A 27,627-nucleotide genomic window follows, 5' to 3' on the forward strand; every position below is an offset into this window, starting at 1 on the left:
TTTAATTTTTTAATAACTTTTTAACGAAGCCTCAGTCAAGAAATTGGTTTTCTTGATTTTCATCTTATTTTGGCCTCTAGAATCCCACATTAGAATTTCCCCCGGGAGTGGCCAAACACCGTGTTGTCTTCTACTGCTGTGTACAGTAACGAAGCTTTCCTCGTTTATCCAATGAATAAATATAATTCCAACAGTTTCCTTGTGCGTTCCGCGAGCGTTCGCTTCGAAAATAGCTTCGAGACGCCTGAAACGGAAAGTGATTCCATCGAAGCGATGACATTAAGAAGCATCGGTATGTTGGCGAGCGAGAAAGAGAGAGAACCGATAATAGAGAATTCGTCGAAAGTTTTCCACGTTGCTTACCACGCACAGTGTTTCGTCTAATGGACAGAAATAAACAAACTAATATCTATAAATGGCTTATCGCAGTTAAAAATAATTTTTTCAGAACGATTTGAAATTTTTGAATTAAATTTTTTAATAACTGTTTAACGAAGCCTCAGTGAAGAAATTGATATTCTTGATTTTCGTCTTATTTTGGCCTCCAGAATCCCCCATTAAAATTTTTTCCAGGGCTGGCTGAACACCCTGTATAAGGTTTCAAATGGCAATAAAAATGCTACATGGACTCACATTGGTAATTCCTAATAAAAATTATTATAAATCTACTCAACTAAATTTTTGAAAATTTACCGTACTTTTCTATGAGGAAACGAATAAACATTACCTTTCATTGCATTACACATTTCTTCGAGTCTGTATTGCCTTAATTACTTCGGTACAAATAAATACGCCATTATTGTCGTTAGTCATTCGTTAATCGATCGTTTACTGTATCGCAAAACTACACGTTTTCTTATCGTACTCGAGTAGCTATCAATTATTTATTTATTTATTGATGCGTAAATACTCTACGAAAAAGTGGTTAAAATCAGATACAACACAATTACGTATAATCGAACGATTCTAAAAAACCGTAATGGATAATTATCGAACGATTCTGAAAAAAAAACGTAATGAAAAATCAGCCTAAAGCACATTCGTTGATAAAGATTGACGCAGTTACGAGTCGCGAGAATTGTAGCAAAACCATGACGCGCTTCTTTTCCTTGAACGCGTCGAGCAAGGACGAAAAGAGCTTCGAACGCGCGTGAGATCGCCAAGGATGCTAATTGTTAAAAAAAAAAAGAACGCTTACACGTTGTAAAAACAGTGCACTGTCACGACCGAAGCCTACGAGATAGGTGTCTCCAAAGAAATCAACGACAGGTTTTTTAATCGAGATAACATCTACGTAACGCATTAACAACGAATCGGAATCATCAGAATCTAAATAATAAAAATTCGAACAAGAAAACACCGAGTTAAGAGACTTTGTCTATGCAAAAGACACACGGTACAAAAAATAGTACATGAAAAGAACTCTAGGTGGCACAGAAGCAAATGACGCTTTATTTCTAACACCAAATTCTTTGTTGGGTGTCCCTTCAGGGTTAATAGGCTTTGAACCTTGAAAAACTCGTACAGTGACCATCGTTTGCATGCACTTGTCGAATTAGCGAGCAAAACTGACTCAAACTACTTCAAACTAAGCGTTCAACGACCTTTAATTTTAGCAAAAGCACAGTCACACGAATAGAACCTTTTTCTTTATATATACATATGTATACAGGGTGTTCGGCCACCCCTGGGAAAAATTTTAATGAGGGATTCTAGAGGCCAAAATAAGACGAAAATCAAGAATAAAAATTTGTTGATGGAGGCTTCGTTAAAAAGTTATTAACAATTAAATTCAAAAATTTCAAATCGTTCTGAAAAAATTATTTTCAGTTGCGGGGGTCAATTACAATCATTTTTGGTCATTACACATACCCCCGAAATCTTATCCAGTTTCGAGAAAAAAATTCGAGAAGGTGTTGAAGTTTTTCGATGAAAAAAAAATGTTTCAAATCGTTCTAAAAAAATTATTTTCGGTTGCGGGGGTCAATTATAATAATTTTTGGTCATTAGACATACCCCCGAAATCCTACGCACTATCGAGAAAAAAATTCCTCACCGAAAATCTAATTTGGCGCCTAAATTTTTCGACGAAAAAAAAAATTTCAAAACGTTCTGGAAAAAATATTTTTAGTTGCAGGGGTCAATTACAATAATTTTTGGTCATTAGACATACCCCCGGAATTCTACCCACTTTCGAGAAAAAAATTCGAGAATGTGTGAAATTTTTCGACGGAAAAAAAAAATTTCAAAACGTTCTGGAAAAAATATTTTTAGTTGCAGGGGTCAATTATAATAATGTTTGTTCATTACACATACCCTCGAAATCTTGCGCATTTTCTAGAAAAAAATTCATTATGGGCGGAACTTTAAATGTTAATAATTTTTTAACAAAGCCTCGATCAACAAATTGGTATTCTTGATTTTCGTCTTATTTTGGCCTCTAAAATCCCTCATTAAAATTTTTCCCAGGAGTGGCCGAACACCCTGTATAATTCCAAGCATTTAAATTAAATTACTAATAGAAACGCTTGCTTTGTAAACAAACAATTTTTCAAACGTGTACTATTTAATTTTCAATTTAAAAATGTGATGATTTAATATAAATATAAGACTCGATGACGAGTGTAGACTAATGACTGTGAAACTTGACATCAAGAATTTGCGACAAATCAAATTCACTAAAGGATTAACGTTTGCCAATAGAAGTATTATAATTTAAAGTTGGTGTACTCTGTAGATTTGCCAAACGAAAGAGCAAGTATTATAAACGTTTCGAGCGTCGACGAGCGTCAGAATCTCGAAGAAACAATATTTACCGGTGTACGAAAATAAAGTAAATGTACAGCGCGCTTTCTAACAGCGAGATTCGCTACGTCGATGGATCGAGAATGCAGGCAAAACGTGCATACGCCCTGTTTGGCCTCGTTCCCGAATTATAAATCTGCTCGTCTTCGATTCAGGCAGAAACTCGCGAATCTTTCCAAACGTTTCAGGCATATTTCTCGGGTTCGTCGGCGATAAATGATCTAGAATCGTTTGGACAGTTTGAGTAATCGAACATTAACACTAGGTTTACGGAATACGTTACAGAACTCATAAATATTATTTATTAACAATTTATGTTGGATTTAATTGATGTAATGACATGAATATACACTCCAATTAAAAGAAAAATTGCAATGTAACTGTTAACAGAGCGAATTACAATAAAAATATACGCAACGAGTGTCCGTAAACCTAGTGTTAACGTCCAAACGATTCCTTAAAAAATTATAGTCCTCCAGAACTGCCAATTTCCGGTAGGAATCGACTACGTTACAAATTTGGGAATACGTTTATGGAAATATTCTTTTAAAGGTTTCGTGTCCTCGACCGAGTCTCTAACGGACGAAAGAAGGAATTCGTGAATCGAATCCGTTGATCGTCGATGATCGACGCATCGTTACGGTTACGCAAGATTGCAGGCTCGTGGATTCGAACGATCGCGATCTATAGCCAGGCGAAATATATGCATGTTAATCGGGAATACGCGCTGAATAACGCAGTAGGGACGACCACGGAGATTTTGCAATTATAATAATCGGAGTCGTTACGGCGTGTCTTCGTTCGTTACGTGGCCAGACGTTTCCGTATCACTGCCTCGCGATGACGCGACCAGACGCTTTGCATGAAAAATTGATCTCGATCCCTTCTGTATAACGTGCAACAAAAAACATATACTTTAACGCGATTTAGGATAGGTGGAACACTTCGTAACAATGACGGACGTGGTTTTTATTGGAATTGTAGGGCAATGAATAGTATGATCGTTTAACTGTCGATTCAGTGTTTAATTGTGTGAATATTTAGTTTTTATTGAAAAACGCGAAGAAAGATCGAAGTGAAGAGTGGCTGGCCCTGGCAACGAACTCTTATCTTCGTATAGTAAAGGCCATAAGTTCGTAGAATCCATGACCAAAACAGGAAACGAATGAAATAAAATTTTAGGTAAACATTTCTGGTCACACGGTATATTTCTGGTAAAGAATTTTTTTCTCGAAAGTGGGTAGGATTTCAGGGGTATGTCTATTCACCAAAAATGATTGTAATTGACCCCCTCAACTAAATATATTTTTTCCGGAATGATTTGAAATTTTTTAATTTTGTCGAAAAATTTGTCCACCTATTCGAATTTTTTTCTCGAAAGTACGTAGGATTTCGGGGGTATGTCTATTCACCAAAAATGATTATAATTCACCCCAGCAACTGAATACAATTTTTGCAGAATGATTTGGAATTTTTAATTTTGTCGAAAAATTTGTCCACCTATTCGAATTTTTTTCTCGAAAGTGGGTAGGATTTCGGGGGTATGTCTATTCACCAAAAATGATTATAATTCACCCCTGCAACTGAATATAATTTTTGCAGAATGATTTGGAATTTTTAATTTTGTCGAAAAATTTGTCCACCTATTCGAATTTTTTTCTCGAAAGTGGGTAGGATTTCGGGGGTATGTCTATTCACCAAAAATGATTATAATTCACCCCTGCAACTGAATATAATTTTTGCAGAATGATTTGAAATTTTTTAATTTTGTCGAAAAATTTGTCCACCTATTCGAATTTTTTTCTCGAAACTGCGTAGGATTTCGGGGGTATGTCTATTCACCAAAAATGATTATAATTCACCCCTGCAACTGAATATAATTTCTGCAGAATGATTTGGAATTTTTAATTTTGTCGAAAAATTTGTCCACCTATTTGAATTTTTTTCTCGAAAGTGGGTAGGATTTCGGGGGTATGTCTATTCACCAAAAATGATTATAATTCACCCCTGCAACTGAATATAATTTTTGCAGAATGATTTGAAATTTTTTAATTTTGTCGAAAAATTTGTCCACCTTTTCGAATTTTTTTCTCGAAAGTGGGTAGGATTTCGGGGGTATGTCTATTCACCAAAAATGATTATAATTCACCCCTGCAACTGAATATAATTTTTGCAGAATGATTTGAAATTTTTAATTTTGTCGAAAAATTTGTCCACCTATTCGAATTTTTTTCTCGAAAGTACGTAGGATTTCGGGGGTATGTCTATTCACCAAAAATGATTATAATTCACCCCTGCAACTGAATATAATTTTTGCAGAATGATTTGGAATTTTTAATTTTGTCGAAAAATTTGTCCACCTATTCGAATTTTTTTCTCGAAAGTACGTAGGATTTCGGGGGTATGTCTATTCACAAAAAATGATTATAATTCACCCCTGCAACTGAATGTAATTTTTGCAGAATGATTTGGAATTTTTTAATTTTGTCGAAAAATTTCACACTTTCTCGAATTTTTTTCTCGACAGTGGGTAGGATTTCGGGGGTATGTCTATTCACCAAAAGTGATCGTAATTGACCCCCTCAACTAAATATATTTTTTCTGGAATGATTTGAAATTTTTTAATTTGGTCGAAAAATTTCACACTTTCTCGAATTTTTTTCTCGAAACTGCGTACGATTTCGGGGGTATATCTATTCACCAAAAATGATTGTAATTCACCCCTGCAACTGAATATAATTTTTGCAGAATGATTTGGACTGTTTTAATGTTGTCGAAAAATTTCACATGTCGAACTTTTTTCTGGAGTGTAGGTAATCTTTCGTGAGTATGTCTATTCACCAAAAATTCGCTCTGTACAACGTACGAAAGAAAATACACTTAAACGTGATTTTCCAATAGGTTAACGAATTCGTAACAACGACGTCTTCGATCTCTTGGATTTTCCTCGTCGAATAACTAAACGTGGAGCGCGTCAAGTGAAAAAACCCGTCGGAATTCTCGCGAATCTGCTTTAAAGTTCGCGATGGTCGTCGTAAACCTAAAACGATCGGGCGAAGAAAGGGGCGAGGATCCACGGGGCGCTGAAAAGAGCGGCGATCGCGATCGCGAACCGAGGAACCGACTCGGGAAGGACGACAGGTGGAGGTACGGTGGACTGTTGCGACGCGAGAAAGAAAGCACAGTCGGCGGAACGAAGACGAAACGAGTATGGCGGGAGAGGGAGACGGTGGAACGGCGACTCCACTTGAAGAGAGAGAGAGAGAGAGAAAGACGTTGGCAGCCTCGAGTGGACTCACGGGCTCGATTCTGCTCGCCTCCGATCGCTTCAGTCTCGCGTCAGGACTCGAAAGTCGCGGAGGACACGCCACCGACACCGAAACCCGCGTCACGATCCACGAAAGCCTTCTCCTCGGCCGAACGCGTCCTCACCTGGACGATCGAGACGCGCTCTGGTGCTTTCCCGTATCTCGAATTGCCGTTGTGTTGTGCGTAGATCGCCTCTGTGAACATTTTCACGCCTCTCTGCTGCCCGTTCCGTGCGCTAGTTCGATCCGAGGACCGATGCCCGAACCGGTCGACAGTCCACTCTCGATGACGTCCGTCCCTTGCCAGGATTACACTTAGAGGATTAGTGATCGATACGAAGAAGCGTGCACGCGCGTCCGCGACATCGCCAACAGCAGGATTCCACGAGGTCTCCAAGGCCCAAGTCGAAGGTACGCGGTTTCGTTTGAGGGGGGAAACGAGATCTCCGTGGGATGGATCGGTTTTCGAAGGATCCATCGTGGCAAAGTCTCGACCTTCGATCCGTTGAGTTTGACTCGTCGGGGGTGTCTCCGAATGATCGACGAACGCGCGCTGATATCGAGATCGTTCGGCGAAAAAAGAACGCGCTCGATCGCGTAAGCTGACCATTAGTCGAACGCTCGCGGTGCTACCTTCGCTTCCGTTGAAAAGCGAGAAACCAGCGCGATATTACCAAAGCCGGACTCGCCGCAGGAAATTCGAAAGCGCCGATGGCTAAATCGCGATCTTAATCGACACGGTCAGCGTGGCTCGACGATCGATCGAAATCATCGATATTTCGTAACGTGTGAATCCCCGTTCGATCGACGGGATCGCGCGAGGATCCAAAGCAACGTTATTGGTACTCTTTTTTTACGAATTAATGCTAAAATAATAGAAAAATATAGGAAGAGATATTATATTATACGTCACTGGGTAATTTGTGAGATATACACGGTAGAAATTAGGCAATCGAGAGGACACTGTGGAGAAATTCTTCGTTTGCTTTGTAATCGTAAAGAAATGAAAATGAGAAAAAACCAAGTATCAGGTTCGATGTTTTGAAATTGAAACAAAATTGGTGATTTAATAGAAAACACACAAAATTTGTCAGTCGGGGGAATTTTAAACGTACTAATATCAACGATACTATATAGGGTGTTCGGCCAACTCTGGGAAAAATTGTAATGGGAGATATTAAGGACCAAAATCAAGAATATCAATTTCTTGACTGAGGCTTCGTTAGTAAGCTATTAAAAAATTTCAAATCGTGCTAAAAAAATTATTTTCAGTTGCAAGGGTCAATTACAATAATTTTTAGCCATTAGACATACCCCCGAAATCCTACTCATTTTCAAGAAAAAAATTCAAGAAGGTGCCTAAATTCTTTGACGAAAAAAAAATTTTTCAAATCGTTCTGAAAAAATTATGTTCAGTTGCAGGAGTTGATTACAATCATTTTTGGTTATTACATATACCTTCGAAATCCTACCCACTTTCGAGAAAAAAATTCAAGAAGGTGCCTGAATTTTTCGACGAAAAAAAAATTTTTCAAATCGTTCTGAAAAAATTATGTTCGGTTGCAGGAGTTGATTACAATCATTTTTGGTTATTACATATACCTTCGAAATCCTACCCACTTTCGAGAAAAAAATTCAAGAAGGTGCCTGAATTTTTCGACGAAAAAAAAATTTTTCAAATCGTTCTGAAAAAATTATGTTCGGTTGCGGGGGTCAATTACAATAATTTTTGGTGAATAGACCTACCCCCGAAATCCTACCCAGTTTCTAGAAAAAAATTCAGTAAGGTCGGAATTTTAAATGTTAATAACTTTTTAACGAAGCCTCCATCAACAAATTCGTATTCTTGATTTTCGTCTTATTTTGGTCTCTAGAATCTCTCAGTAAAATTTTTCCCAGGGGTGGCCGAAAACACCCTGTATAACCGATTATTATTAAAGGAATGTGCAAGTTAAGTAAATTAAAAATCCGCCAGAAAATTTGTTAGATGGTTCCATAAGTTCGTGTCGTTCGATATTCTAAAATTGACGAGGATAAAATTTGTAATTTAATAGACAGGAAAGAAAATTTGTCAGACCAGGGGATTTCTTAAATTTTAAAGATACTAACACCAAGGATTTATAGAAATTTGAAATAAATAGATATTGTGTCAAAGCTCGAAGTTTGGAATTCACTCTGATTTACTGATCGAAATTTTCTTGATCGTGCTTGAGCCTAATTACATCAATATTTTTGTTATCCTATAATAAAACTCAACCTTGTAAGAAATAAAATACAACGATCTTCAGTGTTCAATATTTTGAATAAAAATCGTCGAGCTATGTTTTAATAAGAAATGAAACTAGTTTTTTACCCACAATAAAATTGCTCAAAGGAAAGGGGAGGGTCAAACGAGAAAAAGTTTACTGTTTTTCATAAAATTCCATCCCATATTTAAAATATTCCTTCAAGTTGTAGTATGAAACTCGACAAATAGTAGGAACACGATAATCAAAATAACGAAGGTAATTTTAATACGAATTAGGTAAACAACGTGAGGAACAAAATGTTACAAAAGTTTAAATACACAATTGTTGCGATAGAGCTCGTAAAAAGATCGAAGAAATAATAAAAAATAATTAAAAATCAAACAAGTTTACTATTTTTCATGAAATTCCAATGTATGTTTAAAATATTGCTTCGCAAGTTTCAGTAGAAAACGAACATATGGGACGGCCATATTTCTATGCACGGTAAAAGTTAGGCAATCGAGAGGACCTTGGAGAGAAATTCCTGGTCGGTGGTTTTATTTTCTAATTGCAAATAAAAGAAAAGTAGCGGAAGCCGAGCAAACATAATGGCGACCGAGCGATCGAGGCGCGTCGGATCGCGTCGTTTAATTAATTTCGATAGACACGTCGGCGGCACGGTAGTCGTACGAAAAAGATGAATTTAATCCGCGTTCATCGTGACTCGGCTGTTTCCGCCGACGAGCAGAATAGAAAGCTCCGCGCGTGGAGATTTGCAGCATTTTGACAATCCTGGAACGCGAACGGTGAAATCGAACGCGTTCCACATACGCGTTTTCCGGCCAACCATTTTCCACGAGCAAAAGGATCGTCCACGATCGAGATCCACGTTATCGTTTCGCGAGAAAAGGCATATCTTCGCCAAGAAGAACCGTTTAAAGAGAATCTGACGAACGTAAACAGATCGTCTAAACCTAAGCGACTAGTAAAGATAACGCTATTATCTTAGTTTCACCTATAGATTCGTCACAGGAAAGGAAGTTTGTGCCCCAAAGATGACGTAAATTCGATCTATAGTGTTTCCTAAAGTCACACGTGAATGTAACAGGCGTGATTTTTTTTGAATGGTAGGTAGACTGTTTAGTACTGAGACTTTGTACATGTATTTATTCATCTTATGAGCACGTACAGTATATTTTCATTAAAAATTATTAAAAGTGTGGAAGTTACAACTTCTCGCGATTCCAACGCTAATCAGAAACAGAGGGGGTTAAAGTATCTTCATTAGAAAGGGTGTAGTTATAGCAGGAACTAGGGAGCAGTAAAAATCTCGATAAAGAAGGAATGGCGGCACTTCGAGTTTCCAATTTCTGTTTTTCAACCTTCCTTCAGTCTTTAGCATGTTAAAAAGCAATAGTAAAAGTCAATATTTTTAGAAATCTCTAGTTCCAGCCATTCAGGCGTGTTTGCTGAACATTCTCTCCAAATTTCAAGTCGATCGGTCCGCTGGATCTTCAAACATCATGGAGGCCAGTTAAAAAAAAACGCATTTAAACGCGAAGTTACAACTCCCACAATTTTTAATATTTTTCCGTGAAAAAAATACTGTACATGCTTGTAAGATGAATGAATATGTCTGTGAAATCTCGGTACAATACAGTCTACCTACCACTAGAAAAAAAATCACAAAAAAGGTCGAAAGAATAACATTCTAGAGACTAATGTTCTAGAGGAATAAGATTCCATTTCCTTCATAAATTCATATTCCACTCTCTCCAGAGAGTACAATACGGTTCGATAAAGAGGGAAACAATTGTAATAGGTGTTCTCGCAATTAGTTCCTCTTCTTTTCACCGGGAGTTGCCGGTTAGCGCGCACGCGATCTCGTAAATCCCCCGCGCGATCCGCCAAGGGTGCGAGAACGTGGATCCCGTTACGGGCCGGATAAAATCTGGGAAGGTTAATTATCGTTTCGGTCTCGCCAAGAAATCGCGAACACGACGTTAGATCGGCACACGATGTGAAAGACCCGGGGAGAAATATACTTTCTCGTGGCTGCACAAAGGAAAATGCGAGCGAGCGATCGCGTGGCGGCGGCCGCTGTTAAATTATTGTCCAGCATCTCGTGAGATTCTTCCTCGCTCGAGAGTAAAACCACTTCGTCACCAGCCTTTCTTTTCGATCCGTTCGACGCGACGTTGCTCGATTTTTCACGCTTTCCATAATCGTCCTGACAGATTTAACGCTAGAACACCGCCAAACTGGTCGAGAATTACTCACTCGTAATTTCTAATAAAACTTTTAACAAACGACGACCAGTGAACCTTGTTTTTCAGCTATTAGTGGACCTAGTATCTCTGGACTGTTCTTACAAAATTATTCAGTAATTTTTGTTTCTAAACACGGAGAGATTGATCCTTTTTATTAGTTTTTGGACCAGAAGCGGGTCAAAATTATTAGTAATTTCTAATAAAAATTCCGAGAGTGTATAAACACTTATTTTCATTGCATTATACGTTTCTTCGAGTATCTGTTAGTTTCTTTGGTACAAATGCAATTGTTTGATGTGACATCTAAAAATAATGAAATATTCCTTTTTTCGTAGAAACGTGTAAATAATTATAATTGAAATTTGATTTGTATAGAGGGTGTTCGATCACCCCTGGGAAAAATTTTAATGGGAGATTCTAGAAGTCAAAATAAGACGAAAATCAAGAATACCTGCGATTTTTCTTAAAAATTCGTTTTTCATTTTTAATAAATATGTTTGACGTTGTACGGAAATGTTGTCTAATACTTTTTTATAGATACCCATGAGCTCTACTTCAGAAAAAAGTTTCATTCAAATATATTCACTATCGTAGGAGTTATGGCTGTTTGAAAATTGGACCATTTTTATGGGGTTTTTCTCATTTTGCGGGGTCAAGGACCAACTTTTCGAATATTTTTGTGATTTATACATATTCTACACTAAAATGCGCGTCGTTTGCTTTTTTAAACATTAAAATCGTCCAATCCGTTCAGAAGTTATGACGTTTTAAAGATTCGCATGAAAATTCGGGCAAATATTTCTGGCCAGAAATTATATTTTCGGTAAACAATTTTTTTCTCGAAAATGCGTAGGATTTCGGGGGTATGTATAATGACCAAAAATGATTGTAATTGCTCACTGTAACTAAATATAATTTTTTTAGTATGATTTGAAATTTTTTAATTTCGCCTAAAAATTTCGGTACCTACTCGAATTTTTTTCTCGAAAGTGAATAAGATTTCGATGGTATGTGCAATGACCAAAAATGATTGTAATTGCCCACTGTAACTAAATATAATTTTTTTAGTATGATTTGAAATTTTTTAATTTCGCCTAAAAATTTCGGTACCTACTCGAATTTTTTTCTCGAAAGTGGATAAGATTTCGATGGTATGTGCAATGACCAAAAATGATTGTAATTGCCCACTGTAACTAAATATAATTTTTTTAGTATGATTTGAAATTTTTTAATTTCGCCTAAAAATTTCGGTACCTACTCGAATTTTTTTCTCGAAAGGGGGTAGGATTTCGCGGATATGTCTATCGACCAAAAATGATTGTAATTGCCCACTGTAACTAAATATAATTTTTTTAGTATGATTTGAAATTCTTTAATTTCGTCTAAAAATTTCACCCATTTTCGAATTTTTTTCTAGAAAATGGATAGGATTTCGGGGGTATGTCTACTCACCAAAAATGATAGTATTTGACACCCCTAGCTAAAAATAATTTTTGTAGAACGATTTGAAATTTTTAAATTTAATTTTTTAATAACTTTTTAACGAAGCCTCCATCAAGAAATTGGTATTCTCGATTTTCGTCTTATTTTGTCTTCCTGAATCTCCCATTAAAATTTTTCCCAGGGGTGGCCGAACACCCTATATTTCTTAAATGAAATTTATCACAAACGAACGTTGAACCGTGTTTAATTTAGTGGAATTCCATCGAATTGGAATTCGAATTTGGCGCCGCGTCGAGAAAGGAAAGTCGCTTCGGTTTTTGATCGATCCGAGTTCAGGTGGCAGATTACGCGGGGAACTTGGCGCGATCGATGTAACGATTAGTCGGGATCCGTAACGGTCGTAGAAAGTAAAACGCGTTGTACGCGACCGGGGCTCGCGATGGTAAAAGTCAATGACAGTCCGTTGAAAATACCGAACCGAAACGGCAATTGGAAGGCCGGGCTCGTTGCTTTTCGGCGCACGTTTCTCCCCATCGAACACACGCACACACACGCGTGTAGGATTTTCAGCTGGTCCCGCGATCGTTGTGTAATTTCGTGTTATCGTAAACGTAATCCGTGGGCCTGGCGCGCGAGCGATCAAAATTACGCGACGTTACGTAATCGCGCAACTTTACGACGAATCGGCAAATTGCGTAACCCCGGAGACACGAAAAAATCAACGAATCAAGAAATTAATTATCCAACGACCAGTCACGATCGAAGACACGCGGACAAGGACGAAACGAACGCGTCGATCGAACGACGGGGGGAAAAGTCATGACGAAATTTCGCACGAAAAACCGTCGTATTTAAATATTTCTGCGATCGAATTTTGCAAACTGTTTTTTTTCAACGCTCGACACGCGATCAGGTTCATAGCGTCGAAGAGTTAAGCGTAAAGGAATTTTTGTATTTTTGTATCAAAGTATGCACCGCAGAATTGACGTAGAAATTGGGATAATCGTGGCAGGAGAGTGACAATGACATCCCTGTTGGCTTCTACGAACTTGATCGTAATTGCCAACAAGGTGACACCGTTACATTAATATCGTTGAATTTAATATCGTCGTACGGATCGATCGTTCGAGTACCTTGAAACTGATCTTTGAACGATGCATTTGCATTTTGTCTGTAATGAATCTTTAATCTCTGCGAAAGCAAGCGGGACACGAACAAACAAACGTGTCTTTAACGCTAGAACAGTTGTGAGCAAAATTCAATCGTGTATATTACAATTTTTATTAGAAATTACGAATTATTTTGACCGCTTCCGGTAGTTTTAAGTTTCTTGCGCTCGTGTCTCTCTAGGGATCGATCGAACAGTACTGTTCTCGCGCTTGCGGGCGTCGAAGTCTCCGGGAATTTCAACGACGCGTCGATTACCAGGCAAATCGTACAAGAATAATGCTGTCAATTGTAGATTCTGTGTTGAAAACTCTTGAATTTGTAATTTCTTTTAAGAATTTCGAAATATTATCGCTATTCGTTTGCTTTATACTAATTTGGTTTATTGTTTGTTTAAATTTTCAAGATTTTTTGTATACAAATTGCAAGGTTTGATGAGATTTGATAATTATAATTATGTTAACAGGTTCATTGTCTAAGACCCGTATAGAGGTCATATCACCATGTTTTTTATTCGAATTAGTAAATAATAGAATACATTGTCTACCATTGTTGGCCAATTAAACATTTGAGAAATAGAGTTTTCACATTCCTTCATAGAAATCAAAATAGAGTATGTGAGATCCTGTGAATCGCATTTCTGCATTATACAATTACACATATAGCTGAAATAAATTTGTTGAGAAACAGATTACAAAAGACAAATTTTTACTAGTAGTGAATGTGTAATGTATGTTATTTTTCTATTTACACGTCTGTTTCTCTATTTTTCTATCATTTTAGTATTTAGTGTTATATTTTAGCTGTATAAATTTGCGAAACAGGGCAGTGATCGTTAAAATATATTATTTAATAGTATTACAAGCCTTAGAAACGCAAAGAGCAGCGTAATCGGCCTAATAAGCTAAGTTAGGCTCGCTGCGAAACCTTATCGTCTAATTCGATAGACCTTCTTGTACACTGAAATCCATAATCTCTCTTTCTCTTGGCTTACTTTTTCTGCTTATCGATCCGACGTCTGTCGAGAATTAGATCGGATCTCCTTCTCGAGGAAAGTTTCATCAGAAAAGCGTGACCCAATAAGTTTCGCGCAGACATTTTGCGGAACGGTGTTAACTCTTGTTAAAAAATGTTAAAATACTCGTCGACTCTCGCCACATAAAGGTAACTTACGCCAGCTCTCCCCCTGTCATATTTGTTAAATATCTTAAATTCGTTTAATCATTACTTATTAATTTTTTCTAATTTTCTCCTTTTCTGGCTACGATTTATTCTATTCTGTTCATTAAGCTGAAATTTGTAATGACTCGTTTTTCTTGGCATTTAAAAAATGAACACTTCTCCCATTCTCGTAAATATAATTCAGATTTGGGAGCGACAAATTCACTGTATCGTCTTTGTCTAATCTTGGATCTTTTTACAAGCACTATCATTTAGAAACTGTATATTTAAGCGTTTTCAACATTTACGTTGTTCACTTGCTTCACACTAAAATTCGTAATCTTATTTTGATTATCACGTTCTATTAATGGGACTTCATTTCAAAATTACCAAAAAATTAATCTTCCCTCGATGATCGCTGCATTAAAGGAAAGAATTTTTCAATCCTAACGATAACCCGTTAAGCTAAAATTTTTAATGATCGTCGAAATTACTCATTTCCCTCGTCATTTAAAAAATGAACCCCTCTTCCATTCTCGTAAATATAATTCAGATTTGGGAGCGCCAAATTCACTGTATCGTCTTTGTCTAATCTTGGATCTTTTTACAAGCACTATTGCATCATTCAGAAACTGTATATTTAAGCGTTTTCAACATTCACGTTGTTCACTTGCTTCACACTAAAATTCGTAATCTTATTTTGATTATCACGTTTTACTAATGGAACTTTCCTGGTTTCAAAACTACCAAAAAATTAATTTTCCATCGATGATCGCTGCATTAGGGGAGTATTGCTGTCTAGGCTGTCATTTCTTCGGCCTTTTTTTGTGATTTTTTTTTTCAACGACAAGTAGGTTGTTTTGCAGTGATATTTTGCAGATATATTTATTTATCTTATAGGTATGTACAGTAATTTTTTCATCAAAAAATATTAAAAATTGCGAGAGTTATAGTTTATTGTTTAAAAAAACGCATTTAAACTGGCTTACACGATATTTCAAGATCTAGCAAACCGATTGACTTCAAATTTGGAGAGAATATTCAGCAGACACGCCTTTATAACTGGAACTAGAGATTTAAAAAAATATTGAGTTTTACTATTTTTTTTGGATACGCTAAAGACAAACGAACGATTAACAAATAGAAATTCGAAACTTGAAGCGTCGCCATTTCTTTATTTATCAGGATTTTTACTTTTCCCTAGTGCCTGCTATAACTACAACCTTCCTTATGAAAATACTTTAATCCCCTGTTTCAAATTATCTGGAATCCTGGAAGCCATTGGAGCACCTTTTCCATAATAGCCATTAAATAAGAAGTTACAATTCCCACGATTTTTAATATTTTTCCATGAAAAAAATATTGTACATGTTTATAAGATAAATAAACATATCTGCAAAGTCTCAGTACAAAAAGGGCCGTGAAATTGAGAGTCTAGACAGCAATACCTCCTTAACACTTTGACTGCCACGTCACCCATATATGAATGACAGAAGTTTTAACAGTGGAACTAAAATAATTAATTCTCAAGTCGAAATGTTAAAGAAAATAAATTTGAATAAGCTTCATAAAATTTTAGAGAAGTTACGAAAGTAATTACCACTACAAGTTTTAAGTTATATAATTTACAATTGTCTAAAATCAAAGTTTTGATCTCGTAAACAATTTTACGGTTGTAGACTGGCAGTCAACGTGTTAACCCCTAAACGCTCATATTTTTCGGTTAGCCAAGAACGATCAGTTTTCTTCATTGGATTTGTTTCTAAAAATGTCTTTGTTACTTGCAATATTGTATCCAACGTATAATTTGAAAGAAAACAAATATTGTCATCCCTTAAACTATTAGATTAAACAAATATCGTTTTTCAAAGCAGTCAGACTCGAGCATGGACGTTAAGGGGTTAAAGGAAAGAATTTTTCAATCGTGTGCTCCTCTCTGGAAAACACTGCCTCAAAATGAATAAATAATGGAAACAAAAGGGAGGCCGGGGCATCGATGGGGAAAAGAGTCGAGTTCCAAGGAAAGCTGGCGCATTATGCGCAACAGAAACGATCGGTAAAAGCGTAAATCCGCGTCGAGTCGACTTTCCTTAACGAGAGTGGCCAGTCACGATCAGCTGTGGACCGCGAGGCCGCGAAAAGAAATGCTTAATCTAGCGGTTTTAATAAGTGTGTCAGGCCGATCGCCGGACAGGCAAGTCGAAACGTCATCGCGAAACGATTACGCAGTCGCCCTGTTATGTTACCGACAATCGATGTTACACTTTTTCCCACGATTAATAATCGAGGCGAGATCGATCATCGCGATCGGTCCTCGACGCCTCCACGCCTGGGTACCATTTTTTTCCACCGTGAACCGAGCACGAAAAACGACTCGCCGTTCCGATACCTGCAACATTATTAACTTTTACTTGCCCCGGAGCCGCGGAATGCTTTCTCTTGATTTTCTCGATGACAAGACCGACGGTTTTTTCGCGTCTCGCGTCACGTCCGCGGCTACGACGTCGCGTAATCGAGAGGTCGCCGAACCATTCCGTACTTACGCCTGACAACTATCCCTTTGATGCTCTTACCATTCACCAAACACGCTGACACGATGACAAAGTTCGATCATTGACTCCTGTTCACGATGGGAGTTATGATATCGAGAAACCCTGATTGGTTTCCAGATATTTTTATTTAAACTTTGATACACGTATAGGGTGTTCGGCCAACCTTGGGAAACATTTTAATGGGGGATTCTAGAGGCCAAAATATGACGAAAATCAAGAATATCAATTTGTTGATCGAGGCTTCGTTAAAAAGTTATTAACAATTAAATTTAAAATTTTCAAATCGTTCTGGAAAAATTATTTTCGGTTGCGGGGGTCAATTACAATCATTTTTGGAGAATAGACATACCATCGAAATCCTATCCACTTTCTAGAAAAAAATTCGAAAAGGTGCCTAAATATTTCGGCGAAAATAGAATTTTTCAAATCGTTCTAAAAAAATTACATTTAGCTAGAGGGGTCAAATACAATTATTTTTGGTCATTATACATAACCTCGAAATCCTACCCACTTTCTAGAAAAAAATTCGGAAAGGTGCCTAAATTTTTCGGCGAAAATAGAATTTTTCAAATCGTTCTAAAAAAATTACATTTAGCTAGAGGGGTCAAATACAATTATTTTTGGTCATTATACATAACCTCGAAATCCTAACCACTTTCTAGAAAAAAAATCGAAAAGGTGCCTAAATATTTCGGCGAAAATAGAATTTTTCAAATCGTTCTAAAAAAATTACATTTAGCTAGAGGGGTCAAATACAACTATTTTTGGTCATTATACATACCCTCGAAATCCTACCCACTTTCTAGAAAAAAATTCGAAAACGTGCCTAAATTTTTCGGCGAAAATAGAATTTTTCAAATAGTTCTAAAAAAATTATATTTAGCTAGAGGGGTCAAATACAATTATTTTTGGTCATTATACATAACCTCGAAATCCTACCCACTTTCTAGAAAAAAAATCGAAAAGGTGCCTAAATTTTTCGGCGAAAATAGAATTTTTCAAATCGTTCTAAAAAAATTACATTTAGCTAGAGGGGTCAAATACAATTATTTTTGGTCATTATACATACCCTCGAAATCCTACCCACTTTCTAGAAAAAAATTCGAAAAGGTGCCTAAATTTTTCGGCGAAAATAGAATTTTTCAAATCGTTCTAAAAAAATTACATTTAGCTAGAGGGGTCAAATACAATTATTTTTGGTCATTATACATACCCTCGAAATCCTATCCACTTTCTAGAAAAAAATTCGAAAAGGTGCCTAAATTTTTCGGCGAAAATAGAATTTTTCAAATCGTTCTAAAAAAATTACATTTAGCTAGAGGGGTCAAATACAATTATTTTTGGTCATTATACATACCCTCGAAATCCTATCCATTTGCTAGAAAAAAATTCGAAAAGGTGCCTAAATTTTTCGGCGAAAATAGAACTTTTCAAATCGTTCTAAAAAAATTACATTTAGCTGGTGGGGTCAAATACAATTATTTTTGGTCATTATACACACCCTCGAAATCCTACCCACTTTCTAGAAAAAAAATCGAAAAGGTGCCTAAATTTTTCGGCGAAAATAGAATTTTTCAAATCGTTCTAAAAAAATTACACTTAGCTAGGAGGGTCAAATACAATCATTTTTTGTGAATAGACATATCCCCGAAATCCTGCGCATTTTCGAGAAAAAAATTCAGAAAGGTCGGAACTTTAAACGTTAATAACTCTTTAACGAAGTCTCAGTCAACAAATTAGTATTCTTTATTTTCGTCTTATTTTGGCCTCTGGAATAGACGAACACCCTGTATAGTAAAAGAATTGCTTTAATTTGCTTTATAGATGTGGGTCGCCAAGTTACATTTTTTTCTTTTATTTTTAAATGCAAAAATGTATTTTATTTATTATGTGTGTACTACATGAATATTAAGACAAGAAACCCTTAAATTTTGTATGCAGAAAACAGTAGTAGATGCAATTAAATAATTCTTTTACTATACGCGTATGAAACATTGAAAATATTTCGAAAATGGAGTCCCAACGCGAAGAAACCAATTCTTTTGATACTATATACTATATCTTGCACCTGATATCGTTTCTAAAGCAATCTCGTTGCGGGTATCGCATCGTTAATGCTAGCTGCGTGCCTCGCGGATCGGTAAAATGTCAATTATAAATAATCGATCGGATATCTGCGACGTTATTATTATACTCGACTTCTCGCGAGGCACGAGTCTGATTCACGATCCATAAAACGATCGAGGCTCGTCGATTATCGTCACGTTCTAAAGTACAACCGTACCCATAAACGTCCAAAAATCGTTCTAGCTGTGACGCACGTGTTAAAGAAACACGAAGTCGCTTATTAAACGGCAGTGTTGTAGTTTTCGTTGAATTTTCTAATGATCTACGATAGTTGGCCGTTGTACTGGACTCTTGGAAATGAAAATAGAAAATCGAAAATTCCAATGTTATGCTCGGTTTGTCTCGATAAATCAACTCTGGTAGTAAAAAAACGTACTACAGACAATGTTTTGCGATAGAATATTTAAACGATTTCCTGCTCAAACGCCGAAGCAAAAGCGCTAATGGCCGTTCGATACGCATAGACTGTCAAGCGAAACCGTGTTCTTGGACAAACAATTACGATATTATTCAAATTCGCTCGAACAATTAGACGACTCGGGAGACAAATGAACGTAATGTCGCATTAACATTGCAAATCTCCATCTCGAAGACATCTTGCAAACACGTGCGAGCACTTGTAACCAACATTTTTGCCAACTCAGCATACCCATCGAATTACCAACTAATATAAATAATCTGTTATCCCCACAAATAACTCCTTTTATTACAGATCTTTGTCCAAGACTCGACCGACTACTGAAACGCTTTATTCGAAAGAGAAGGAACTTAAGAATTCTCGATCCTTTTGCTAGACGAAAGATACGAATATTTTGACTAATTTACAAGTTTTAGGCTTTGTAATTTCTGTTTCTGTTTCTGTTATCCCCACAAATAACTCCTTGTATTACAGATCTTTGTCCAAGACGCGACCGACTATTGAAACGCTTTATTCGAAAGAGAAGGAACTTAAGAACTCTCGATCCTTTTACTAGACGAAAGATACGAAAATTTGACTAATTTACAAGTTTTAGGCTTTGTAATTTCTGTTTCTGTTTCTGTTATCCCCACAAATAACTCCTTGTATTACAGATCTTTGTCCAAGACTCGACCGACTATTGAAACGCTTTATTCGAAGGAGAAGGAACTTAAGAACTCTCGATCCTTTAGCTCGATGAAAGATACGAATATTTTGACTAATTTACAAGTTTTAGGCTTTGTAATTTCTGTTTCTGTTTCTGTTATTTCCACAAATAACTCCTTTTATTACAGATCTTTGTCCAAGACTCGACCGACTACTGAAATGCTTTATTCGAAAGAGAAGGAACTTAAGAATTCTCGATCCTTTTACTAGACGAAAGATACGAAAATTTGACTAATTTACAAGTTTTAGGCTTTGTAATTTCTGTTTCTGTTTCTGTTATTTCCACAAATAACTCCTTTTATTACAGATCTTTGTCCAAAACTCGACCGACTATTGAAACGCTTTATTCGAAGGAGAAGGAACTTAAGAACTCTCGATCCTTTAGCTCGACGAAAGATACGAATATTTTGACTAATTTACAAGTTTTAGGCTTTGTAATTTCTGTTTCTGTTTCTGTTATCCCCACAAATAACTCCTTGTATTACAGATCTTTGTCCAAGACTCGACCGACTATTGAAACGCTTTATTCGAAGGAGAAGGAACTTAAGAATTCTCGATCCTTTAGCTCGACGAAAGATACGAAAATTTTGACTAATTTACAAGTTTTAGGCTTTGTAATTTCTGTTTCTGTTTCTGTTATCCCCACAAATAACTCCTTTTATTACAGATCTTTGTCCAAGACTCGACCGACTATTGAAACGCTTTATTCGAAGGAGAAGGAACTTAAGAATTCTCGATCCTTTTGCTAGACGAAAGATACGAAAATTTTGACTAATTTACAAGTTTTAGGCTTTGTAATTTCTGTTTCTGTTTCTGTTATTTCCACAAATAACTCCTTTTATTACAGATCTTTGTCCAAGACTCGACCGACTACTGAAACGCTTTATTCGAAAGAGAAGGAACTTAAGAATTCTCGATCCTTTTGCTAGACGAAAGATACGAAAATTTTGACTAATTTACAAGTTTTAGGCTTTGTAATTTCTGTTTCTGTTTCTGTTATTTCCACAAATAACTCCTTTTATTACAGATCTTTGTCCAAGACTCGACCGACTATTGAAACGCTTTATTCGAAGGAGAAGGAACTTAAGAACTCTCGATCCTTTAGCTCGATGAAAGATACGAATATTTTGACTAATTTACAAGTTTTAGGCTTTGTAATTTCTGTTTCTGTTTCTGTTATTTCCACAAATAACTCCTTTTATTACAGATCTTTGTCCAAGACTCGACCGACTACTGAAATGCTTTATTCGAAAGAGAAGGAACTTAAGAATTCTCGATCCTTTTACTAGACGAAAGATACGAAAATTTGACTAATTTACAAGTTTTAGGCTTTGTAATTTCTGTTTCTGTGAACGAAACTTTCGTTCGAAGGCGTTTCGCGATGACGCAAGCGGTGCGTCGATTCTGGTTTTCTTGCTTTTCATCCGGTCGAAGGTCACGCGTGGACGGTGGTCAGGGTCGAAGTACATCTCGAGGAAGTCGGAGACTCGCGACGCGTGGTATAACATCACGGTTTTTGTTCATGACGAGCGAGAGGACTTTTTTCCTTCTGAAAGAGATCGTCGTCGTTGCACTTTGATCACCGGTGGCGAGAAAAACTTGGACAAAAACATGTTTTCTCGGCGAACGGGTCGTACACGGAAGGTTGACTGGAAAATACTGTTGTATAACTGCAGGAAAAGATCATCTTCAAGCGACGTTTAACGCTTTTCTGGGCTTGACCCATTTTGGGAAATGTTTAATGAAATTTCTTTTTAAAGAATAGCTCCAGAACTGGGCAAATTTTTATTTACAAAGAAATTTAATTCATTTTGGCAAATTCTTCATGAAATTTCTTTTTAAAGAGTAGCTACAAAATTGGGTAAATTTTCTTGTTGAAAGGAATTTAATTCATTTTGGCAAATTCTCATCGAAACTTCTAAAGAATAGCTCCAAAACTGGATAAATTTTTCTATGGAAAGAAATTTAATTCATTTTGGCAAATTCCTAATGAAACTTCTTTCCAAAACTGGGTAAATTTTTCTGTCGAAAAGAATTTAATTCATTTTAACAAATTCCTAATGATTCTTCTAAAGAACAGCTCCAAAATTGGATAAATTTTTCTGTCGAAAAAAATTTAACGCTAAAATAAGCGATCAAAATGATTAGTAACTTCTAATAAAAATTGCAAAAAATTTACTTTTACCGACTGAATTTTTGCAAATTGCAGTTTCCTATAAGAGACTAATTTTTAATTTTTTTCGTACGAATAAATACACCATAATTGTCGATAGTTTTATTACTAAATATAAGGCAAGTTAGATATTATTATTTAAATAATAGATTTTAACGGTCGATGGCCCTTTTTACAAACTTACAGAGCTAAAACAGAGTATAAAATACTAAAATAATAATATACACGCACCTCCGCCATTTGTAAGACTCCTTGGATATAACCGGTCTAATAAAACGCTATTTTAAAAGTTGGTAAAAAACTAGTAGACAAGTTTACTATAATCGTGTCTCGCTATTAACCGGTCTAATAAAAAGCTATTTCGAAACTTGGTAAAAAATAAATACATCTCTGCAACGAAATCAGAGACTACTCGTCTCGAATTTGTATTTATTTAATATACGTGCCATTTGTGTTAAAAACAGTCGAATACGAATAAGGTTACAATTTTATACGGAATTGAGTAAATAACGCCAGCAGAAAATGTAAAAAAAACAAAGTTTAAATTTATCGTGGTTAGGTCTGGGTTAGGTTACAATTTTATACGGAATTAGGTAAATAACGCGAACAGAAAATGTAAAAAACAAAGTTTAAATTTATCGTGGTTAGGTCTGGGGATAGGTTACAATTTTATACGGAATTAGGTAAATAACGCGAACAGAAAATGTAAAAAACAAAGTTTAAATTTATCGTGGTTAGGTCTGGGGATAGGTTACAATTTTATACGGAATTAGGTAAATAACGCGAACAGAAAATGTAAAAAACAAAGTTTAAATTTATCGTGGTTAGGTCTGGCTTAGGTTACAATTTTATACGGAATTAGGTAAATAACGCGAACAGAAAATGTAAAAAACAAAGTTTAAATTTATCGTGGTTAGGTCTGGGGATAGGTTACAATTTTATACGGAATTAGGTAAATAACGCGAACAGAAAATGTAAAAAACAAAGTTTAAATTTATCGTGGTTAGGTCTGGCTTAGGTTACAATTTTATACGGAATTAGGTAAATAACGCGAACAGAAAATGTAAAAAACAAAGTTTAAATTTATCGTGGTTAGGTCTGGGGATAGGTTACAATTTTATACGGAATTAGGTAAATAACGCGAACAGAAAATGTAAAAAAACAAAGTTTAAATTTATCGTGGTTAGCGAATGGAAGCGGTGTTTACCAATAACTTTAAAATTCGTCGTGACACGGAAATATTGTATAATAGAAAATATGGATATCACGAGGAGGGAATAGGACGGTTGCGAAAAGACGAAGGTCGAAACCAACGAGCTCGAGCTGCTTGGTCCGACGTTTTCAGTTATAATGTAAGTCACGTTTTGAATCCATGCTCTGGTCGTTTGCACGCGGTGAATCGAAATCAAGCCAAGGTTAAGGTTCGATCAGAAACTGACGCAACTCCCACCCCCTTCGACATGATGCAGATTATCTAATTTATTCTATAATTCACTCCAACGTTCTAACTTTCGTTGTTACGTGCTAAAGATATTACTCTGCAATTTCCATTCGACAATATTTGCCACATATTTTTAATTACACTATTCCACAATTGGACAGTGCGTTTCGCAAGAACTAATTTAATTGCATAGTTGCTACAGCTTTAATAACATTTTCGACTCGATTACGAAATTTCACGAAACAACAGTCTAAAGTTACGACAGATTATAGAACGCTAAAAGCACCGAACTGGTGATAACGATCGGTAATTTCTAATAAAAATTATACAGAACACACTCGACTTTTGAAAATTATCATTTCCTCGAGAATCTATACAGAGTGTTCGGCCAACCCGTGGGAAAAATTTTAACGAGAGATTCTAGAAGCCAAAATAAGACGAAAATCAAGAATACCAATTTGTTGATGGAGGCTTCCTTAAAAAGTTATTAACAATTAAATTCAAAAATTTCAAATCGTTTTGGAAAAATTATTTTTGGTTGCAGGGGTCAATTATAAGTATTTTTGGTCATTAGACATACCCTCGAAATCCTACCCACTTTCGAGAAAAAAATTCGAGTAGGTACTGAAATTTTTAGGCGAAATTAAAAAATTTCAAATCATACTAAAAAAATTATATTTAGTTACAGTGGGCAATTACAATCATTTTTGGTCATTATACATACCCCCGAAATCCTACGCAGTTTCGAGAAAAAAATTCGAGAAGGTGTGAAATTTTTCGACAAAATTAAAAAATTCCAAATTATTCTGCAAAAATTATATTTGGTTGCGGGGGTCAATTACAATCATTTTTGGTCATTAGACATACCCTCGAAATCCTACCCACTTTCGAGAAAAAAATTCGAGTAGGTACTGAAATTTTTAGGCGAAATTAAAAAATTTCAAATCATACTAAAAAAATTATATTTAGTTACAGTGGGCAATTACAATCATTTTTGGTCATTATACATACCCCCGAAATCCTACGCAGTTTCGAGAAAAAAATTCGAGAAGGTGTGAAATTTGTCGACAAAATTAAAAAATTCCAAATTATTCTGCAAAAATTATATTTGGTTGCGGGGGTCAATTACAATCATATTTGGTGAATAGACATACCCTCGAAATCCTGCGCATTTTCGAGAAAAAAATTCAGAACTGTCGGAACTTTAAACGTTAATAACTCTTTAACGAAGTCTCAGTCAACAAATTAGTATTCTTGATTTTCGTCTTATTTTGGCCTCTGGAATCCCCCATTAAAATTTTTCCCAGGGGTGGCCAAACATCCTGTATTTTTTAATTTCTTTGGTACGAGTGTACCATAATTATCGGTAGTTCGATTATTTAACGCGTTGCATCGTTAAGAAACGTGTGCCCAAGTGGGCAAGCCGTGGCCAAAAAGGGGGTAAAGTTCGCAATAGTCTGTTCAAGGTCGATGTAAATGGGACGCTCGTGATCGAACGTCGATCAAAATCGCCGGGAGGACTGATCGATAGTCATCGCGCGTAATCGAAACGCGACGTCGCGTATGTTTACGGATGATCGTCGTGTCGCGAGATGGTCTCTTCGATAGCTTACGGCGATCCTCTTCTGCGATCGATCCGTCGATCGTGACTCGATAAAAAGCAGCTCGCGTTGCGCGTGAAAAAAAAAAGTATTTATCATAAATAATCGGTCCCTCGATATCGCGAGACGCGCGTCACGTCGATTCGTAAAAGAAACTCGCAAAGAACTGATTTTACATATCTCGGCGACCATCGAGGAATTATCGAGCGAAAAAGGGGGGGAAAAACGTACAACGGAAGAAATCGTAAATGAAATCGCGATTCGAGAACCGTGCAAGAAGTTCCATTGAATCGTGGACAAGAAGAGATCTCTATTTCACGGTGGTTTGGGAACGCGACGCCATCGATCGGCAAGAAACGAACGTAAAAATCGACCGCAAGATAGGTTCCGTTGTTCCGGGATTTAAAGGTTCGAGCGATTTAATTGAAAGGACGCCGTTTCAGATCGTTCGATGAGCGCGAAAACACAGCCGTCAGCGATGTCCGTGCAAACCGCTGCTTTCAACGATTCGGTCACGGTGCTTAAGTGCAACACGCTCCGTTTTCTTTCCATCACGCTCCAAAGAAAACCGAACGAACCGGTATTTAACGCGTCTGACCCGCCATTAACTCGATTCAAATCGTTTCGATTGTTTCACTTAACCTTTCGAACGATTCACGTAACCATTGCTTTTTACAGTCGTCGCGCAAATTATTTCTTTTACAATCTATGAGCTGTTTATTTTGAAAGTGGCGACCATTTTCCAGAAAAATCGAGTTAGCTACCTTAAAGCTTTGACTGCCATGTCGCCCACAAATGGGTGAGAGGATTTACCATTATGATGCTAGGAAAATTAATTCTCAAGTTAAGAGTGTGAGGGAAATAGAATTTGTGAATTTTAACAAGGTTATGAAAATAAGTACCGAAACAAATTTTTTGGCTATGTAACTTACAATGGTCTGACATAAAAATTTTACTTTTATAGAATGTTATACGGGTTTGATCTGGCAGTGAACGTATTAATAGTTACATTTTTATGATGTTTTCATTTTGAAGCAATATATACAAAGTAGAACGCGATAATCAAAGCGAGGAACAAAATGTTGGAAAAGTTTAGATACTCGGTTTTTGAACGATGCAATGGTGCCCCAAAAAGAATAGAAGATCGAGTGGATCTATGGATACCAGGAAGAAACACGAGAATCTAAATGTCCTTGCGAGAGTATAAAAATTAATTAACTGAAACAATCGGGGTAATACGGATACAATAAATTTAATTTAGACACCTGAGATACCCGAGGAATCCTTGTTGTACTCTTTCGATCAACAGCTTATCTTTAACGAGTTGTTAATATAAAAGTTTAATCGCGTGAACGACTGTGAAACTGGCGAAACAACGCATTGCAAAATCAAATATTTATAGGATTCGTTTGCAATAGATAATAGCTTAATAAATTTAAAAGCAAAGTGAACTATGCACTGAGACTCGCTGAACCATTTAATTTATACTGGATTCTATATAAGCACATTTATTATAATTAAAAGCCGCAATATTTATGCAACACGAATGTTCAAGACTCGAAATGTCAGGTTGCGGTAGGGAAGTATTAAATATTATTTCCAATGATTGTTTCGAGGCTATAAAATATTCATATGTTATGAAAAGTGAACTGTGTTCCGAGAAAAGATCGATTGGGAAAATGGAGGGACGCAGAATGGAGAATTTGAGTGTTGACCGACCATGGCCCAGAAAAAGTCAGGCTCGCGTGGCTCTCTGGTCTTTCTACACGCGTCCTCGGCGTACGTCGTCCCCTGGAATGCCAGGTTGCGCAATCCGCCAGGTACTGGAACATCTCTGGGGTCGATTTTCGAATACTAAGCATTATTACGTGCGCCGATCGACGATCTCGAAACTCTCATAGCGACTATTAACTTCTCAAACATACGAATCTACCGTTTTCTGATCGTAAATTCAGTTTCAACGTCCTTCCAGATTCTTGAGAAAAGATCCTTATTCCCGATTAATAATTACATTGTACGTAATTCACATCGACGATCTTGAAACTGTCATGGCGACGATCAACTTTTCTAACCTACGAATCTACCGTTTTCTGATCGTAAATTCAGTTTCAACGTCCTTCTCGATTCTTGAGAAAAGATTCTTATTCTGGATTAATAATTAAATTGTACGTAATTCATATCGACGATCTCGAAACTGTCATGGCGACGATTAACTTTTCGAACCTACG

At 36.4% G+C, this 27,627-nt stretch overlaps 1 protein-coding gene and 1 long non-coding RNA gene across 2 annotated transcripts in view; one reads left to right on the plus strand and one right to left on the minus strand.

Annotated features, from left to right (window-relative positions):
• Positions 1–10,450, minus strand: part of LOC143346136 (uncharacterized) — a 74,905-nt gene extending 64,455 nt beyond the window's left edge. The window contains exon 1 of the long non-coding RNA XR_013080377.1: positions 10,344–10,450. This is a non-coding gene — a long non-coding RNA (uncharacterized LOC143346136). The remainder of the gene's footprint in view (positions 1–10,343) is intronic.
• The window catches only part of Snu (ABC-type transporter snustorr), a 72,565-nt gene that overhangs the window by 25,438 nt on the left and 19,500 nt on the right, over positions 1–27,627 (plus strand). The gene's annotated exons all lie outside the window — the stretch shown is intronic.

The sequence above is a fragment of the Colletes latitarsis genome, chromosome 10, assembly GCF_051014445.1.
Source record: "Colletes latitarsis isolate SP2378_abdomen chromosome 10, iyColLati1, whole genome shotgun sequence".
NCBI classification, from domain to species: domain Eukaryota; kingdom Metazoa; phylum Arthropoda; class Insecta; order Hymenoptera; family Colletidae; genus Colletes; species Colletes latitarsis.